The sequence below is a fragment of the Rhinolophus ferrumequinum genome, chromosome 14 (genome assembly GCF_004115265.2).
Source record: "Rhinolophus ferrumequinum isolate MPI-CBG mRhiFer1 chromosome 14, mRhiFer1_v1.p, whole genome shotgun sequence".
In the NCBI taxonomy this organism is placed as follows: domain Eukaryota; kingdom Metazoa; phylum Chordata; class Mammalia; order Chiroptera; family Rhinolophidae; genus Rhinolophus; species Rhinolophus ferrumequinum.
In genome coordinates, this window is record NC_046297.1 from 35,196,285 (window position 1) to 35,217,241 (window position 20,957).

Sequence of the window (20,957 nt, forward strand, 5' to 3'; positions counted from 1 at the left end):
ATGCTCACGCCATTTTATGTGGTTATTTTCAGTCTCCTGAGCTTGTCAAGTTTCACCTGTGGTCCCTTTTCCATCCTCGATAATAAATGCATAGTAAACAGAATCATTAAGGTTTGGCTGGAGGGGTGGGAGGCAAAGAAAGAAAAGAAAGCTTTCAAAAAGTCCCAAACTAAATTACACTTGTTAAATAAATTATACCAGAGGTCCAAATCTCAAAATAGAAGATATAGTGCCACCATTAAAATCCCCCTGTCTTATGAGACATCCTGACTACAAGGACTGTTGATTATGGACACTCTTTCTGAAGATAAAATCAGTAATCAGCCATGTATAGCTAAAGAGTATCTCAGCTTATTAGCACCAATAGAAATTTCTTTCCTCTCTTCATGTAATAATTTTGAGACAGGTTATTTAACATGTTTCTAGACAGACAGGAAAGTCCCTGATGGAATAAACAAAAGACAGCCATATCCTGAAACTCCAAGTTCTGAAGTAACTTATTCACTCCAGGACAAAATGTAATGGCGCCCTGAGGTTAATAAATTATCTCATAAATCCCTTTTGGCCAGACAAACAGAGCAGATCTGATAGATAGGAATGGGTTATTTTGTTAATCCCTTCAGGATGGGCAAACAGGACAAACCTGATAGACAAATTCCATTAAAAAGTGCCAACTCCCTTCTCCTAACAGGCAAGAGAAGATATAAAAATAAGAGCTTTTGCCTAAGTCACTGGACAGCCCAGTCAGGGACCCCCCCTCTCACTCCGAGAGCTGCAACTCTTTACCTTTAATAAACTATCCTCTTATAACTCCTCCCCTCTTCTTGGTCCGTTCTTCCTCCATTCATTGGTTTCACGAGACACGATCCCGGCACTCACCGAAATTTCCTACATCAATTTCCCTTCTCTTTCTCATTATAAACCCCTGCCTTCACCCTGTACTTGAGACTCAATTTGGGTTTCTGCCTGAAATGTGCCCCTGAATTACAATTCTGTGATCTCAAATAAATTCATGTGTCTCACTTTGGTTTTCTATTTTTAGGTTAACAGATCGAAGAAACTTCCTGAAGGTGACATCTAAGCTGAGTCCTGAAGAATATGATAGTTTGTTAAAGAATGGGTTTGGGTAAGGTTGTCACATGCATTTCAGGCCACAATAACAGTGCTCCACACCACGTGTTGGGCTCTGAAAGTTGCAAAAAATTGCTTATGGCAAAGTGAGTGAAACAAAAGCCTACTGAGAGGAGAGAGGGAATATTGGACAGGTCACAAAAGATCTGTGTGCTCCCAAAGGCACACTGACTTTATTTTGAGAACCATGGGGTTCTGACAGGGTTTAACAGAGAGTGACACCCCCCAACACCTTGCTGTGCACTGGGAATACAACAATACAACACAGATAGTCTTTACCTTCATGGGACCCATTTTCTATTGGAGAATGGGCAGGAAGAAGGTGGCACAGGTGACTCCCAGGTTTTGTAGTCAGGTGACAGGGTAGATAGTGGTGACTTTTATTGTTGGTGGGAAACAAAGGAGAAAGAGCAGGTTTTGAAGTGTATTTTCTAAGTATGGTCTTTTATCAAAGGGAACACATCCTAAGCTACTTTCAAAGGTGCTATGGAGGCACTGACTGCTAAATTTCTCTTAATATCCATTTTCCCTTTCTCTCATAATAATAGAACCCTTTATTTTTAGCTGGACACATGCCTACCCCCAAAAAACTACCAAACTACATTTCCTAACTTCCCTTAAAGCTATATGTGGCCATAATTGAGAGTAACATGTTACTTCTGGATCTGGTCTCAATGGCTGGAATATGGCAGTGGAACTGAAGCATTCATCTGCAACACAGGATGACATCACATGTTGTGGATGGCAGAGCAATGAGATGAAAGCAGCCTGGGTCCCTGACATCTTCACAAAGAAAAATTGCCCTACCAGTTTGGACTTGCACATCAGAGAGATATAAACTTCCATTTTTAAAATTAGTTTTAGGTGTACAAGACAACATTAGATATTTACATCCCTCACAAAGTGATAACCCCAAGTCTACTACCCATCTGACACCACACGTGGCTATTCCAATACCATTGACTATAATCCCTATGCTGCACTTTACATCCCTTGGGGGAGGGGGAAATTTATATGTATGTGTGTGTGTGTGTGTGTGTGTGTGTGTGTGTGTATTGAGATGCAATATTATTTTATATTAGTTTCAGGTTTATAGCATAGTGGTTAGACATTTATATAATCTATGAAGTGTTCCTCCTGATAAATCTAGTACCATCTGACACCCTACGTAGTTTTTACATTATTGACTATATTCTCCATACTGTATCTCACATCCCCAGGACTATTTAGTGACTATGAATTTGTACTTTGTAATCCTTTTATCTTTCTGACCCATCCTCCCAAAACCCCTCTCATCTAGCAACCATCAGTTTTTTCTCTGTATCTATGAGTCTATTTCTGTTTTGTTTGTTCATTTATTCTGTTCTTTAGATTCCACATACAAATGAGATCATATGATATTTGTCTTTCTCAGTCTGATTTATTTCATTTAGCATAATATCCTCTAGGTCCATCCATATTGCTGCAAATAGTAAGATTTCATTCTATTCTATGGCAGAGCAATACTCTTGTATAAATGTACCACAATTTTTTTTATCTAATCATCTATTGATGGGCATTTTGGTTGTTTCCATATCTTGGCTATTGTGAATAGTGCTGCACTAAATATAAGGGTGCCTATTTTTTTTTTAATTGGTGTTCTGGATTTCTTTGGATAAATACCCATGAGTGGAATTGCTAGGTCATAAGGTAGTTCTAGTTGTGTTTTTTTTTTTTGAGGAACCTTCATACTGTTTCCATAGTGGCTGCACTAAGTTGCAATCCCACGAACGGCGTTTGAAGATTCCCTTTTCTCTCCATCCATGCTAATACTTGCTGTTTGCAGGGACAGAGCCAGGAGTGCAGGCTCTCGGCCTCACGTGGAAAGATGCTGGCTCAGGTAGTAAATGTCCATCAACTGTGATTGGATGGCCATCAGCTGTGGCCAGTTGGCCATCAGCTGTAACCAGTGAGCCATTGGCAACTAATATAACTGCAGTGGCTACGCTAGCAGCATATGGGGGCTAGCAAGAAGATGGTGGCTGAGCTAGCAAGAGCGGATTGCAGTTAGCATGGCAGGTTGTGAATAGTATGGCTCCTGGTTCCTGTGTCTCCAGCCCAGCCACCAGTGAGAATATAGTGTGTGACTCCCCTATCTATGGCTCCGTGGGTGTTCCTTTTTGGCCTCACCATATCCTGTGTTCTTATGTGGGGAGCGAGACCAGAGACCCCACCTAACACCCTGCATGACTCTGTTTGTTGATTTATTGATGATAGCCATTCTGATAGGAGCAAGGTGAGATCTCATAGTGGTTTTTATATGCATTTCTCTGATGATTAGTGACATTAAGCATCTTTTCATATGTTCAATACAAATGGCTCATATGGCCATCTGCATGTCCTCTTTGAAGAAGTGTCTGTTCAGGTCCTCCGCCTATTTTTTAAATGGATTATTTGATTTTATGGTGTTCCCTTCCCCATGGCAGATTTAGCCCAGATAGAAGCCAAATTGTCAGCTACTCTGAGTACCCCTCCCATTTCATAAAAGAATTCCAGGCCTTACCATAGCCTTTGATCTTACCTTACTTTAATTTTGTATTCTGCTACTTTACTAAATTCATGCATCAGCTCTAATAGTTTTTCTGTGCACTGTTTGGGTTCTCTATATATAGTATCATGTCATCTGCAAGTAATGACACTTTTACTTCTTCCCATTTACATGCCTTTTATTTCTTTTTCTTGTCTGATTCCTGTGACTAGGACTTCCAGTACTATGTTGAATGATAGTGATGACAGTGGGCATCCTTGTCTTGTTCCTGATCTTAAGAGGAATGCTTTTAGCTTTTCCCCATTGAGTATATCAGCTGTAGGTTTGTCATATATGGCCTTTATTATGTTGAGATATGTGCCCTCTATTCACACTTTGCTGAGATATTTTATCATAAATGGATGCTGGATTTTGTCAAGTGCTTTCTCTGAATCTATTGATATAACCATGTGGTTTTTATTTTTCATTTTGTTTATGTGGTGTATCGTGTTAATTGATTTGCAGATATTGAACCAACCTTGCATACCAGGAATGACTCCCACTTGACCGTAGTGTATTATCTTTTTAATGTATTGATGAATTCAGTTTGCTAATATTTTGTTGAGGATTTTTGCATCTATGTTTATTAGGGTTATCAACCTATAGTTTTTTTTCTTTCTTTCTTTCTTTTTTTTTTTTTTTTTTTTTGATGTCTTTGTCTGGTTTTGGAATCAGGGTAATTTTGGCCTCATAAATGAGCTTGGGAGCCTTCCCTCCTCTTGGATATTTTTTGGACTTATTTGAGGATAATAGGTGTTAAATTCTTCTTTGAATATTTGGTCAAATTCACCTGTGAAGCCACACGATCCAGGACTTTTGTTTGTTGGGAGTGTGCTGATTACTGATTTTATTTTATTGCTAGCAATTGGTCCGTTCAGATTTTCTGTTTCTTCTTTATTCTGCCTTGAAAGATTGTATGTTTTTAGGAATTTATCCATCTCTTCCAGATTGTCCAATTTGTTGGTGTATAGTTGCTGATAGTATTTTCTTAATACTTTTTGTATTTCTATGGTGTCAGTTGTCACTTTTCTTCTTTCATTTTTTATTTTGTTTATTTGGATCGGTCCTCTCTCTTTTTTTCTTAATAAGTTTAAAGGTTTGTCAATTTTGTTTATCTTTTCAAAAAATCAACTCTTGGTTTCATTGATTCTTTGTATTGCTTTCTTTTTGTTTTTTAGTCTCTATTTCATTTATTTCCATTCTGCTCTTTATTATTTCCTTCCTCATACTCACTCAGGGCTTTGTTTGCTGTCCTTTTTCCAATTCCCTTAGGTGTAAAGTTAGACTGTTTATTTAAAAATTTTCTTGTCTCTGTAGGTAGGCCTTCATTGCTATGAATTTCCATCTTAGGACTGCCTTCACTGTGTCCCATAGATTTTGGGTTCTTGTGTTTTCATTTTCCTTTGTCTCAAAGTATCTTTTGATTTTTGCCCTTGATCTCATTTTTGACCTATTCATTATTTAGTAGCAAGTTATTTAGCTTCCATGTGTTTATGTGTTTTTCAGGGTTTTTTTGTAATTGATTGCTAATTTCAGCAATCAGTTCATACCATTGGGGTCAGAGAAGACACTTGTTATGATTTTAATCTTCTTGAATTTATTGAGACTTGTTTTGTGGCCCAAAGTGGTCTACCTTGGAAAATGTTCTATGTGCACTTGAAAAGAATGTACATCCTGCTGCTTTAGGGTGAAGTTGTCTAAAAATATCAATTAAATTCATCTGGTCTAGTGTGTCATTTAAGGCCACTGTTTTGTGTTGGCTTTCTGTCTGGAAGATTTGTCCATTGGTGTCAGTGGGGTATAAAAGTCCCCTACTGTGATTGTGTTACTGTTAATCTCTGCCTTTATGTCAATCAATATTTGCTTTATATATTTAGGTGCTCCTATGTTGGGTGCATAAATGTTTACTAGGGTGATGTCCTCTTGTTAGATTTGATCCCTTTATTATTTTGTAATGTCTTCTTTGTCTCTTATTATACTCTTTGTTTTAAAGTCCATTTTTTCTAATATAAGTATTGCTACTCTGACAAGATTTTTTCTCATTTCCACTTGTCTGAAATATCTTTTTTCATCCCTTTACTTTCAGTCTCTGTGTGTCTTTCCATCTGATATGGGTCTCTTGTAGACAGCATATGCATGTGTCCTGTTTTCTCATCCATTCAGCTGCCCTATGTCTTTTGATTGGAGCATTTAATCCATTTACATTTAAAGTGATTATTGATAGGATAAACTTCCATCTTGATTATGCCATTGTTGAATTTGGGTTTCTTTTATATTGCCTATGCTCAGGATCTTAATAACAGCAAATCAAACCCAAGCAAAATTGTGAAATAGGCAAATTGTGAGCTGTGTTCCCTTTTTCTCTACCCTTTTCAGTGTGATCTGCTCCACAGGTGTCCAGAATCTTCATAGCATCCCCCAGTTCCCCACCAGTTAGCCAGCTTCTTCATGCTTCCAACATCCTTTGCCCCATCTCTCATTCACAAACTTTTCACTTACCTATCATGTGTCTTTTATTCAGAACTTTCCTCTTTCAAACCTTCTGGGACAGGAATGACTCTTTAATCTGAAAATACAAAATGCCAATATAGTAGTACCTCGGTTTTCGAATGTCTCCATTGACAAACATTTCAGTTTATGAATGCCGTAAACCCGGAAGTAAATGCTTCAGTTTTTGAACACACCTTGGAAGTCGAACATATCATGCGGCTTCCGCTGAGAGCAAGATCCTGAGGCCTAGCTGTCGGCTGTTTTCGAATGTTTCAGAACTCAACTGTCTTCTGGGATGGATTACATTCGAAAACCGAAGTACCATTGTCACTAATTATAGCTTTGTGTATTACGTAAAATTGGGAAGGGAATTGTGTTCTGCTACTTCCCAGGTAGACGAGCAAGTAACCTTTGTGGTCTCAGTCTCCTCATTTGTAAAACGGTCATAATGTCAGCACTGACTTTATAGAATAGTTATAACAATAAAATAGGATATAATATAGCATTTGGCATCGTTTCTGAAACAGAGTGAGGGTCAAATTAATTGTGACTCATCCAGAAATGTATATTTTCATCCAAGTTCAATCCGTACAAGTTAAATGGTTATTGCTCCTGTTCTTAGAGATGACTGGGGATAGGATTCCACTGCCTCCCTTAGTGTGCTGCTTAATCTTCATTGCAGATTGGAAATCTTTCCTTATGTCTGCCAAGCTTCCTCTCACTGCCACTTAAGCCTCATTAACCACATAATCCTCATGGCTACTTAAGCCTCCTTGAGATTCTTCGACTTCTTTCTCTCCAGGTTAAAAATCTTTGAGTTCCTTATTGTTACATCATAAAACCCATCATCTATTTCTGGGATAATTTAATAATTTTATAGCTCTTTTTAGGAGTCACAGTGAGGTTTTGATGGGATTCATCTAGGGACTCAGGAACACCCAATTTTAAAAGAAAACAAAGTACTACTTTAGCATAAGCTGGGCTTGTGTCTGAAACTCCAGACCAATAATTTTCAAAATGTGCTCCCTGGACCAGCAGCATGAGCATCACCTGGGACATGTTAGAAATGCAGATTCTTAGGTCCCACTCCAGACCTACTGAATCAGATACTCTGGCTGGGGCTTAGCAGTCTGTGTTTTAACAAGCCCTTCTGGTGATTTTAATGCTTGTTGCTTGTCATTTAGTGCTTGTCATTTAATGCAAACAACAGTGAAAAGGATTGGGACCTGAGGCATGAAGGGGAGTCCTCAGGTTCCTCCTACCTACTGTGTTTCCCCGAAAATAAGACCTAGCCAGACAATCAGCTCTAATGCGTCTTTTGGAGCAAAAATTAATATAAGACCCGGTCTTATTTTGCTATAATATAAGACCGGACCTTAATATAATAATAATATAATATAATATAATATAATATAATATAATATAATATAATATAATATAATATAATATAATATAATACCGGGTCTTACATTAATTTTTGCTCCACAAGATGCATTAGAGCTGATTGTCCAGCTAGGTCTTATTTTCAGGGAAACACGGTAAGTCCAAATCCAAATCTTGGGCTTTCATCACCCTCTAATTGTTAGTAAAAGAGAGAATCACCCCTACATGCCCCCATAGGAGAAAAGGGGAGAGATTGCTAGGCTCCCTCCTCAACTGGCCAAGACCTGAACTCTCGTACCAGGGTGGGTCTGTCCTGAATCAGTTTTGGCAACATGCAGGACAAACTTCTAGATGTTTGTCCTGGTGAATGTGACCCAGTCAGTGTCCTAGAATCTGAACAACCAGCTTAGCAACTCCCAGGGAGTGAGGAAGGAAGGGAGTGAGTAGAAAAGCTTCCCCTATAGGGCAAGACGAGTAACAGCTGTCCCACCCCAAGGTACAGCTCTACTGGTTTCTCCCCCTCTCAACTTCCTGTGGGAAATAAATTCCTTCTGTTGTTTTTAACTAATTAATTTATTTTTGGTACGGTGAACTGAAGTACGCTAAGTTGTGGGGGTTTTATGATGTGTGTTGGGAATTATTAAGCAATAGATGTAAAAATTTCCCGTATCAAAAGCTTTGGCAAATTTCCAAAAGCAGAACTTTCCATACATAGCAAAAATCATCTGTTTTCAAATTGCTGTAGAGGTAAGAGGAAATCAGTACGGAAGACAATTTGCAGGCATCAACTAGGGAACTAAATCGATTCCACAGGTCAGGGCTGGACACTCATCCAAGCTTTCACCAGATGGTGTTAGCCAGTGTGTGTCAGTGAGCAGTCAGGCAAGCAGCTTTTAATAAAAGTAATTAAATGACATCTCCATAGTAGAGGCCTCTCCAAGTCCCTGGCGTCACCTTTACTCGACCTACCTGTAGCTTAACAATAGACCAACCCCTGTGGCTTGACCTCAGAATGTCCCCATCCCACCCAGTTCCCTGTTTTAGAAGATTACCCTGAAATTTATGATTAGGCTTATTGATCACAATCTCTAAAGTCTACTAGGCTAATCCCATCATTGTTTCTGGGTTCCTGACTCCACCAGAGAATCAAATGGCCAGAGGGAAGGCTCCATGCAGACCCATGAAACTATCATGTAGCCTCTGGAGGAACGCCCAGATTTTCCTTTAAATACCCCTAGCTGGACTGAGAATGTTAAGGCAGTTTTGGGAGGTGTTAACCTGCTGCTTTCTCAAACCACCAGGGCTTTGATAATAAATGCTTAATCTATGACCCAACTCCTCTGTTGGCCTATTGGCTGAGCAGTGCAAGCAGTATGAGCCCTGGACTTGTTTGGCCTACAGTTTCAGTTTGAACTCTGTATTATGAGTTTTTTCTTTTTATTACAATATGAAGATAGAAGTTCTACTTTTGCCCAGCTCTGTGTTTTTACAAATCAGTAATATTCAAAGTTTGAGGTATTTAATACTGAAAAGTCTCTGTGCCCTGGATTTCAGCAAAGAAAATATTTTAGCACATGAGAAAATTCATAGATGTCATATTTAAAAGTTTATGAATTTTATTATTGTCCTGCTTTATTGGGGAGAGGGCAAAATTAAGCCTTTTAAAATTCAGTTCACATCAGTTACAGACCATCTGTGACAGGTCACTGATTTTCATAATAGTAATGGGGGAAGAGGACTGCAGGGTAATTTTTTCTCCTATTTTGTCACAGGAAATGCTCATTCCAACATGACATCCTCTCAAGCTCTGTAGCAGCTTCAGTGTTTCAAAATGGATAAATTATGAGGAAGCTTTGCAAAAATCTGCTCTTTTCTAAATGGTACCCCATCATCCTGTCTGATTTTACATCTGCTCATTTGTGATGATTCTGTGAAGGGGCCTAAGACACAATATATGTGAGGGTTTGAATTGGATGTCTAGTTTCTGTTTTTGAAAATGATTCAGAAGCATCAGTTCCCAAACCAGCCTGCCACTGAAGTGAAGAAATCCCCTTGACCGAGAAGCTTGGCCAGTGAGGCCAGCCCTGGGGCAAAGGCCAGAGAGCAGGAGGTCACAGCAAACAGAGGCCCTGTGTGTGCAGTTCAGAAAGGTTAGTTAGTACTATGTTGCTAGGTAGACAGAGAGGTCTCTGGTGGAATAAACAAAAGACAGACATATTCTGAGACTTCAGGTTTTGAAATCACTCCTTTGCTCCAGGACAAAATGCAACAATGCCTTGAGGTTAATCACAAAATTCCTTTTGGCCTTGATGAGGAAACTGACCTTAAAATAGTTCCCTGCCACGTGGAATTGACCTAAGATGGTGGCCCGAGCAAACAGAGAAGTCCCCAGCCCACTTCCTCATAACCCACCTCCAAGCCACTCCCTGAGCCAATCACCAGACGACATCTACCCTTTCCCCAACTCAAGGAAGTCCCCAACCCATAAAAACCTGTTCAAAACCTTGCTAGGGACTCAGTATTTTGGGAAGGATCCCGCTGAGCCCGCTGCTGTAATAAAGCTGATTCTCCTAACTCTGAGTGCTGCTTGGGTTCTTTCCAGTCTTGGATTCTGCAACATTTGGTTCCCTGACCAGGAACCCAAACGCACTGGCCCTTTGAGCCACAAGTTTGGGCAGAGGCGGGCTGCAGGGTGGCGGAAGAGCCCAGACAGGGCTAGGCATGCCCTGCTGATTTTGGCGGGCCGGGACGGCGACCTTCCGCCAGCTCTGGCCCGTGGCTCCCTGCCGGACCCCAGTAGGGAGAAAGGACTGACAGCCAACCAGGACATCGGACATGGTAAAACCCCAGGGCCCGGACCCAGTTAGACCTGCCTAAGGGCAGAAGGGGAGCCTGATTACCTCCCACTGAGTCCCCTTTCAGACTCCAGTTAGGGCTGTTCCAGGGGGAGGGCGTCTTTCCTCCCTGAATGAATGTGTGTGTGCTTGGTCCCAAACGGGATTCTGTGTGGTTCCACAGCCTGTCGGCTACAGAACCCGAGTGAGCCCCAATCTATGTTTCCGTGGTAGCGTCATAAAGCATAACAGTGATTCACACTCTCGGGATGTGACCTGGCCCGGGGTTTATATGGGCACACCTTAGCCAAGATATACCCTAAGTTCCCACGAGGTAAACGGCCAGACGGGCGCCTGATTGAAACCCTTCTCTTCTTCGAGCGCGGCAGCGAACATCATGGGAGGGAGTTACGGGAAGCCCACGGTTCTAGATTGCATGTTGAAGAATTTCAGGAAAGGTTTCGGAGGCGACTACAGTGTCAAAATGACGCCCGGACATCTCCGCGATTTATGTGAGCTGGAGTGGCCAGGTTTTGACCTGGGATGGACCCCAGAAGGCACTCTTGAGCTCCCCACAATTTGCCGAGTCTACGTCGTTGTCACCGGGACCCCAGGACATCCAGACCAATTCCCTTACATTGACTCGTGCTTGGAAATAGCCTGAACCCATCCTCCTTAGGTACGGTTCAGCTCCAGTGGTAAGGGACAATCCAGAATCTACGTTGCATGGAACCCACGAGGCTGCACCCAGAAAAACATGGCTAAGGCCATTTACCAGGGGGACCCCGACGAAGAGCCGCCACCACCTCCCTATGCACCATGGCCAATGGCCGGCACAGCTCCGTGGCTTCCAGACACTCTGCCTCCATCTGACCCCCCACCCCCGGGCCGACACCCAACCTCCCAAGCCATCCCCAGGGAAGCCTCGACCTCCCCGTGGTCCCAACCCAACTAGCCAGGAGCCCGACTTCACAGGGTTAGCAGGAATCAAGTTGGACTGAAGAGGACCGGGATTGTTTGAACTTGGCCCCCATGAGCCCATGGTCGACTTAGATGTAGGGGCCAAACAGTGAATTTCATGGTAGATAACAGAGCAGAACATTTGGTAGTCACCAAGCTGGTGGCACCGCTCGGGGACTGCAGAGTCACCATAATTGGGGCCACCGGGGATCAAGCTAAGAGCCGGCCATTCTGCCAGGCCAGGACTTGTAAATTAGGAAGACACACCATGTCACATGAGTTTCTCTACTTACTGGACTGTCCAATTCCCCTCCTGGGGCACGACCTCCTTACAAAATTAGGGGCCCAAATCTTCAAACCATCAGGCCAAGCCACCATGTCACTGCAGCCCCCGTCAGAGGGACTTATTCTGTCTATCACCACCCCGAGGGAAGAAGAATGGAGGCTTTACGGGGCCGGCAGTGTAGAACAGAACATGGAAGCATACAGGGCCAATTTCCCAGAGATTTGGGCTGAAGATAACCCACCTGGGCTAGCAAAACATAAGGCCCCAGTTTTGGGGGAACTGAGACCCGGAGCTCAATCCCAAGGGCTACGCCAATAGCCCATCTCCAGGGAAGCTCAGGCAGGGATTCAAAAACCCCTCGCCCATCTTGGAGCAGCAGGGATACTCATAGAGTGCCAGTCACCATGGAATACGCCCCTCCTGCCGGTAAGGAAGCCTAATGGAGAATATCAAACAGTACAAGATTTGAGAGTGGTAAACCAAGCCACAGTCTCCTTACACCCGGTAGTCCCAAATCCGTATACTCTCCTCATTCAGCGGCCCCCAGAGGCCAGATGGTTCACCTGCCTGGACCTGAAAGATGCATTCTTCTGCATTTGGTTGGCGCCCCAGAGCCAATCACTATTCGCCTTTGAATGGACTGAACCTGATACTGGCTGGCAGTTCCAGCTGACATGGACTCTGTTCCCACAGGGCTTCAAAAACTCCCCAACCCTCTTTGGGGAAGCGCTAGCCTCAGATTTAACCACCTTCCCTCAAGAAGAATACTGCTGCACTCTATTGCAATATGTGGGTGATCTGCTCCTAATCTGTGCCAGGAGACCGAGTGCCAAACCGCGACATGGGCACTCCTGTCCCACTTAGTCGAGACGGGGTATAGAGCTGGAAGAAAGCCCAGCTCTGTAGAGAACAAGTACAATACTTGGGCTTTATCATCTCCAAAGGACAGCGGGCCCTCAGCACCAAGTGGAAAAAAGTCATCACTTCCCTCCCTCGGCCCACTAACCGGAGAGCACTCCGTGAGTTCCTTGGAGCTGCCGGCTTCTGCCGGATCTGGATCCCTGGCTTTTTGGCAATAGCCCGGCCCTTATATGAAGCTCTAACTGGTCAAGAAAAAGCCCCCATGCTATGGACAGAAGATCAAGAACACGCCTTCCAGCACCTCAACAGCTCACTCAGAGAGGCCCCAGCCCTCGGGTTACCTGATGCTGAGAGGCCTTCCACTTATTCGTCCATGAAACAGACAAAATAGCCTTAGGACTGCTGGCCCAAACAGTTGGACCATGGCTCTGTCCCACTGCCTACCTCTCAAAGAAATTAGGCCCAGTAGCAGCGGATTGGCTACCATGCCTGGGGGCCCTAGCAGCCACTATAATTCTCATCAAAGAGGCAGACAAGCTCACCTTAGGCCAAAGACTCATAGTTAAATTACCCCACTCGGTCACCACTTTAATAAACAGTCAAGGACCCCGATGGGTGTCAAATGCCCGGCTGACTCAGTATCAGGGGCTACTCCTGGAAAACCTTTGGATCTTGTTAGAAACTGTACGCACCCTGAACCCAGCCACTTTCCTGCCATCGAGGACAGGGATCCAGAGCATGTCTGTATAGAAGTTATCAACGAGGTCTACGCCACCAGACCCGACCTCTGGGACAGCCCACACCCTAACCCAGACCTTGCTCTGTATACTGACAGCAGCAGCTTCCTGAGGGATGGAAAACGTCACGCAGGATACGCAGTAACCACCACAGACGAGGTACTCGAGGCAGGGGCACTTCCATTGGGATGGTCAGCACAACGGGCAGAATTGTGGACAGTAATAAGAGCCCTTACTCTATCATAGGGCCGGAAAGTCAACATCTACAGTGACTCTCAGTATGCCTTTGCAACCGTCCATATCCATGGGGCTATATACAAAGAAAGAGGCCTTCTGACTGCGGAGGGAAAAGCTATTAAAAATGAACAAGAAATCCTTAAGCTCCTACAAGCCATTTGGCTTCCCCAGCAGGTTGCGGTTTTCCATTGTTGGGGCCACCAGAGGGGCATCGAGCCCTCAGCAGTCAGGAACAGGCTCGCTGACACCACGGCCAAATCAGCGGTGATGGGAAGCCCTAGTGAACTACTCTTGGTCACTGACACTACCACCACATCCCTCCCGCGGTACACAGAAGAAGAACTCAGATGAGCAAGGTCAGAAGGGGCCACCAGATTGTCACAAGGGTGGTGGCAACTGCCTGACGGAAGACTCTTCATCCCAACCCTGCTGGGTCCTCAAGTAACCGCTGAATACCACAAGTTAACCCACTTTAAAAAACCTGCTCTCGAAGGCCTCCTAGCCCAAAACTTCTACATTAGCCGGCTGTCAGCTCTTTGTAAGTCCATCAGAGAATGCTGCCTCACTTGTGCAAAGAACAATCCAAAGTCTGGCCCCAGTCCCATTCCCGGGATCCAAAGGAGCGGAGCTGTGCCTTTTGACAACTTCACTGATATGACAAGCTGTCTCACCATTAATATTTACTTGTCTTGGTCTGTACCTACTCCGGGTGGGTCGAAGCTTTCCCCACTTGGACTGAAAAAAGCTGCGAAGTAGCTAAGGTCCTCCTCAGGGAAATTATCCCCCGTTATGAGATTCCACTTTCCATACATAGTGACAATGGGCCAGCCTTCATAGCAGAGCTTCTCCAGACGGTAGCCAGAGCTATGGGCATCAACTGGAGGCTCCATACAACTTACAGACCACAAAGCTCAGGGAAAGTTGAACACATGAACAATACCCTCAAGGAAACATTGGCTAAATTCCACCAGGAGACCTCCCTAGGGTGGGTGGACCTCCTACTGCTAGCAGTCCTTCGGGCACGCTGCACCCCTGGCAAATCTGGATTCTCTCCCTTCAAAATTATGTTCGGGAGGCCCTCTCCCCTGCTAACCAGTCTCTCTGGCGACATTCACCAGCTGGGGTTCTCCAGCCTCCAAAATCAGATGGCCACGCAAGGCAAGGTCCTCACAGATACACGCGCTTACATTCTGGAAAGGGCCCCCATTTCCCTCGGTACCCCGGTACACCCCTTTGATGTGGGGATATTTTCCTGTGACTCCCCAAATGATGTTGGATCTGCTGGCAGTTTCTGAGTGCGGGCTGGGATCGTGTCTCGTGAAGCCGAAGAATGGAAACACAGACCAGGGAGAGGCAAAAAGTTTTAAAAAGAGGATAGTTTATTAGAGACAGGAGAAGAGGTTGCAGCTCCCGAGCAGGAGTTCCGAATGGGGGTGCGCGTGACTGAGGCAAAAGCTCTTACTTTTATACCTTCCCTTGCCTGCTTGGGGAAAGGGGCTGGAGACTTCTAATTGGTTTCATCTATCAGGTTTGTCCTGTTTGCTCATCCTGAAGGGATTAACGAACCAACACATTTCTGTCTATCAGATCTGCTCCCTTGTCCGGCCAGAGGGGATTTGAGATTATCTATTAACCTTAAGGTGTATTCTCATGTCTCTGTCCTGGAGTGAAGGAGACATTCCAGGACCTGGAGTTTCAGGATATGGCTGCTTTTTGTTTATTCCACCAGGGACCTCCCTGTCTACCTAGGGACATGCTAGCTAACCTGTATCACCTTTACCCTGGGAGATCAGGTCTGGCTCAAAGATTGGAAACACAAATCCTTCCGGCCCAGGTGGACAGGCCTTCATACTGTAATACTCGTTACTCCCACCACTCTGAAAGTTTCAGGCATTGTCCCGTGGATCCATCACACCCAGGTTAAAGGAGCCCAGCCAGAGACCAACACCTGGACCACCCAGCCTGATCCAGCCCTTCCACTCTGCCTAACAGTCGAAAAACAGTCCGGATGAGCCTCGCAATCATCTGTCCGGCCTCCATCCTTGCGGTTATTGGACTCCTAGTATTTCTAACACTCACCTTGCTCATTACATCCACCCCATCGAGCTGGTCACCACTAGAGAAAGGACTATTGGGGTTCTGTTTCCTGTTCTGGGTTGCTTGCCTCCTCTCCATAACCTGTCTTAGACAGCGACCATGATTTGGCTTTTTTTATACTATCTCTTCCCCAGGAAGGAGACACCGCCTCCCCTTCCTGTCCCTCAGGCTGCCGGGGAAAATTCGCTGGCCACCCAACCTTCTAGTACTTACATTTCATAGAGACCTCCATCACCTGTTGGGCCACAGCCTGGATCCTTACCCTACAGGGTTACCGTCCTCTTAGCTAATATGATGATCTCTAAGTTGTTACCACTTACGATCATCAACAGGGGGGACATGATGGAAAAACTGACCTTAAAGTGGTTCCCTGCCACGTGGAATTGACCGAAGATGGTGGCCCGAGCAAACAGAGAAGTCCCCAGCCTAAGCCCCAGCCCACTTCCACATAACCCCCCTCCAAGCCACACCCTGAGCCAATCACCAGACAACACCTACCCTTTCCCCAACTCAAGGAAGTCCCCAACCCAAAAAAACCTACTCAAAACCTTGCTAGGGGCTCAGTCTTTTGGGAAGGATCCCGCTGAACCCGCCGGCGTAATAAAGCTGACTCTTCTAACTCTCTGAGTGCTGCTTGGGTTCTTTCCGATCTTGGATTCTGCAACAGCCTGACAAATGGAGCAGATCTGGTAGATAAGTGTGGGGACAGAGCCAGGAGTGCAGTTTCCAGGCTCTTGGCCTCACGTGGAAAGGTGCTAGCTCAGGTAGTAAATGGCCATCAACTGTGATTGGATGGCCATCAGCTGTGGCCAGTTGGCCATTGGCCACTAATATAACTGCTGTGGCTATGCTAGCAGAAAATGGGGTCTAGCAAGAAGATGCTGGCTGAGCTAGCAAGCACGGATTGCAGAAACGTGGATGCCGCCAGCGAGAATATAGTGGTATGATTCCCCTATCTATGGCTCCGTGGGTGTTCCTTTTTGGTCTCACCATGTCCTGCGTTCTTATGTGGGGAGCGGGACCAGAGACCCTGCAGGCTGCCCCGCACTACACATGGCGCAGGGAGCAGGGACCCCCACATGACAAATGGTGCAGCGAGCAGGGTATGGAGCCGGCCAAAGCTCCCCGAAGGGCGGTGAAGCAGTTTGTGCTTATGAACACTCAGTCTCAGGAAGACCAGGAGGAGCAGCTCCTGCAGAGCTGGAACCCCGTGGAAGGATGGGAAGACATGGACGGTTCCCCAACCAGCAGAGGCCAGAGAAAGCGAAGGTTGTTGCGACCCTGTGGGCTGGGAAGTACTTGCTGACGCAGCCCGGATGTGGGATTTGTCCCAGGAGGAAACGCTTCCTGAGTCCTCTATGGGAGCTGAGGGTGAGGTCAAGTTCTCCGCTCACCCCCAGGACAGCCCTGGTGAATGACTATGGACTATGGGGAATTGCCTTCTATCCCTAATTTACTGGACAGCTTGACTGTTTGCTTGAGAACGTACCACCATGTAGTGGAACTGCCGCATGTTTGCTTTTGTGTCTCAAACAGCTGCCATGGAGAATATGTGAGAAAGACTGGCTGAGCCCAGGAAGTCTGGCTGTGTCCAGAGAGAGGGGCAGTGCCCTGAGAGGCCCTGGCTGTGTCCAGGAAGTCGGGCTGTGCCCAGCGAGAGTGGCAGTGCCCTGGGTGGCCCTGGCTATGCCCGGGGAGACTGGTGGTACCCTAAGAAGCCCAGGAAGTCTGGCTGTGCCCAGAAGTACTGGTGGTGCCCTGAGAAACTCTGGCTGTGCCCAGAGAGCCTGGCTGTTTCCAGGAACTAGCACTCATCTCCAGGCTCCTTGTACAGGGCCCCTCATGGAAGATGCTTGTTGCATAGATTGTGAAGGGAGACCCTGTAGTGGTGGAGTGTGGGGACAGAGCCAGGAGTGCAGTTTCCAGGCTCTCGGCCTCACGTGGAAAGGTGGAAAGGTGCTGGCTCAACTGTGATTGGATGGCCATCAGCTGTGGCTAGTTGGCCGTCAGATGTAACCAGTGAGCCATTAGCCACTAATATAACTGCTGTGGCTACGCTAACAGAAAATGGGTTCTAGCAAGAAGATGCTGGCTGAGCTAGCAAGCGCGGATTGCAGAAAGGTGGATGCCGCCAGCGAGAATATGGTGGTATGATTCCCCTATCTATGGCTCCGTGGGTGTTCCTTTTTGGCCTCACCATGTCCTGTGTTCTTATGTGGGGAGCGGGACCAGAGACCCCACAGGCTGCCCCGCACGACAATAAGAGTGGGTTATTTTGCTAATTCGTTCAGGATGAGCAATCAGAACAAAACCTGGTAGACGAATTTCATTAAAAGGTGCCAGCTCCCCTTCCCCAAACAGGCAAGGGAAGGTATAAAAGTAAGAGCTTTTGCCTCAGTCACTGGGCACCCCCACTCGGGCCCCCCTCCCACTCGGGAGCTCTGACCCTTTGCTTTCAATAAACTATCCTCTTTTTAAAACTCTTTGTCTCTCCTGGGTCCATGTTTCCATTCTTCCATCTCATAAGACATGATCCCAGCACTCAAAATTCCCCTACATCATTTGGGTACTCACAGAGAAATATTCCTACAAAACAGTTAGGCAGTCGTGTGTGCAGATCTCTGTCTCAGGCTCTGCAGGAAACACCCAAATAAAGCTGTGCCATCCCTGCAATCGGAAACTTGCAGTAGATTAACAAGTCAAGATAAGCTTGCACACATGAATCCCCCAGGCAAGGAAATGCCATAAAACAATGGGAGACTGAGACTGAGGGGGAGTCACACATTATGAAAGGGGAGTTTTTCCCCCACTTGGAGAAGAGGCCTGACCAGGGTGGGCATAGGCTCTGAATGTCCTGTCTCTTGATCTTCTTTGGAGTTCCCTAGGTATTTGGGCTGATGGTATCGCGACGCATACCCAGGAGAATACTCAGGTGAATGTTGCTGCCTCTGACTCACCTTGAACAGACCTGAGAAGTCATCAAGTCCAGACTTACAGATGAGGAAACAAGCCCAGAAAGGAGATGAATCTGCTGATTGAGCTAACTTTATTGTCAATTTTCTGGTGCTGCTAATCTTTGGCCCTTATCTTTTGGTCTCAGTATCAGATTTGTTTCATCTGGGACACAGAAGTGTCATCTATAGATAGCCAGCCATCTACCATGAATCCAACTCCTCCCTCCTGAGGATAACAAGCCATTCCAGAAGCTGCTCGACCAAGTGGCTCGGAGTTTTTTTTTGCCTCTTGAAGTTCCTCCATAGCCCCCTCCCCACTGTAACCGACTAGCAAAGAACTCTGGTGTCCATAGGCAGGAACTATGCCCACTTTCAGCAGGAAGTAGCAAGACTGGTTGTTGCTCCTTATTCTTAATATTGCCCCCAAATCAGCGATTAATCCTCACACACTACTTTGATTTTATAGAAATAAAATGAACATATGATGGGGGGACTGTAAGGGTGAAATTCAGTAGATCAATAATGTAATTAAACTTAGCTAGTTTGCAGTTTGATCCATCCTGATATTCAGCTGTTTCTTCTATGTTTCTCCTCCCACTGATTAACTGAGAACTCTGTTCCCTTTTTCAAGGCTACCCATACCTCATTAATTAACAAACATTTAACCTTCAGGCAACCGGAAAATTGGGATCCAAGATCACAACTCCCTAGCAGTTTTTCCACAGATGGCTACAGACAGTAAGATTTAAGATAACATTGGGGCAGACCTGAGGCCTCAGAAGATCCCAGGAGACGACTTCTCAATTATTAGCCTTGAGACCTGCTTTCCTTTGTTCTTTCCATGTACCTGTTTATAAAACCTTCTGACTGGTCTAGTAACTGAGGAGGTGGTTTTTGGATAGGAATCTGCGATCCTCCCAGAATGCCAGCATTCTGAGTAAACCAGCTTTTCTTTCTACCGAAAACAAAAACAAAAAACAAAAACAAACAAAAAAACTCTGCTGATAGAATGGATCCACTCTGCTGATAAAGTGGATTAAGCTCACTATTAGCTCAAAAAGAGCATAAAATAGAGCCATTGAGTCAAAAGATATGAATATCTTTTAGGAGTTTCAAATTGTCTTCTTGGCTGGTTGCACCAACAATGTGTGAAACAGTTCATCTCATTCTATTAATACCATCATTGAATTATATGAATTTTTGTTAAGATTTGCTATTTTGATAGGAAAAATAGTTCATCGATGAATTTTTTTGGTTATAAATAAGTTTGAACACCTTTTCCTTATTTTCCTTATTTTCATTAGTTCTTTGTATTTCTTTCTTTTTTCTTATTCCCAGTTCCAGCCATCCAGTATCCTTGACACAAAGTGGACTGGAGCCCTAGCCCCATAACATGGTAAAGATAAATCTGTGCATTTAGTAACTGCAGCTTAGATGTCAAGTAGGAAAAATGAGAAAGGGAAAATCTGGGAAGTTAACAAAGTCATGTCTGTGATGTGGGATGTGCTGGCTTTGGCAAACAGAAAGGCAGCACCCTGCTCAGCTCCCCGGCTTTGAGGAGAGAAAGGCAATCAGCCAGCATTAATTCATTCATAAACAAATGTTTACTAGGCCTCTATTATGTGCCAAGCATTGTGCTAAGAATTAAAGACACAATGGTGATAAAACACAGAATAGTAACTTTGCAATAAAAAACCTAGCATACCACCTTAACCAAGTGATCCAAGTCAACACCACCAGTAACTAGACATATGGATATTGTACACTCCTGAAGGGATGTACTAATAAGCTATGACATCACTTCTGTAGGATTCTTGCCAACAATGTAACTATGATCACGAGAAAACACTATACAAATTCAAATGGAGGGAATATTGAAGATGGGTACCCTTCAAAAGTGTCAAGTTCATGAAAGACAAAGGATGACTGAGGAACTGTCACAAATTGAAAAAGACTAAGGAGACATGTCTACTGAAAGAAATGTTGGATCCTGGAATGGATCCTGAACTATAAAAAGGCATAAGAGGGGGTGGCCGGTTAGAGCATGGTGCTGGTAGCACCAAGGTTGCTGGTTTGATCCCCACATGAGCCATTGGGAGCTGTGCCCTCTATATATAAAAAAAAAAAAAAAAAAAAAAAAAGTGGGGAAACTGTCAACATTCAAGTAAGATTGGATAGTCATCAAAATGGCGGCATGAGGTGAGCCTCTGGAAATCTCCTTTGGAATTTACAACAAACTGAACAACAATAACTCCACAAAGGACTCCCTACACAGCAGAAAGGTAAGACGAAGAGTCTCACTACTAAATTCACCTAAAAGTGGGCAAATTGTGCGAGCAGGGGAAGAGGGAAGGGAGAAGTGCAGAGATGGAGCCACGTGGGCGCAGGATGCAGATCTAGCTCAGTGCTCCAAGCTCTCTG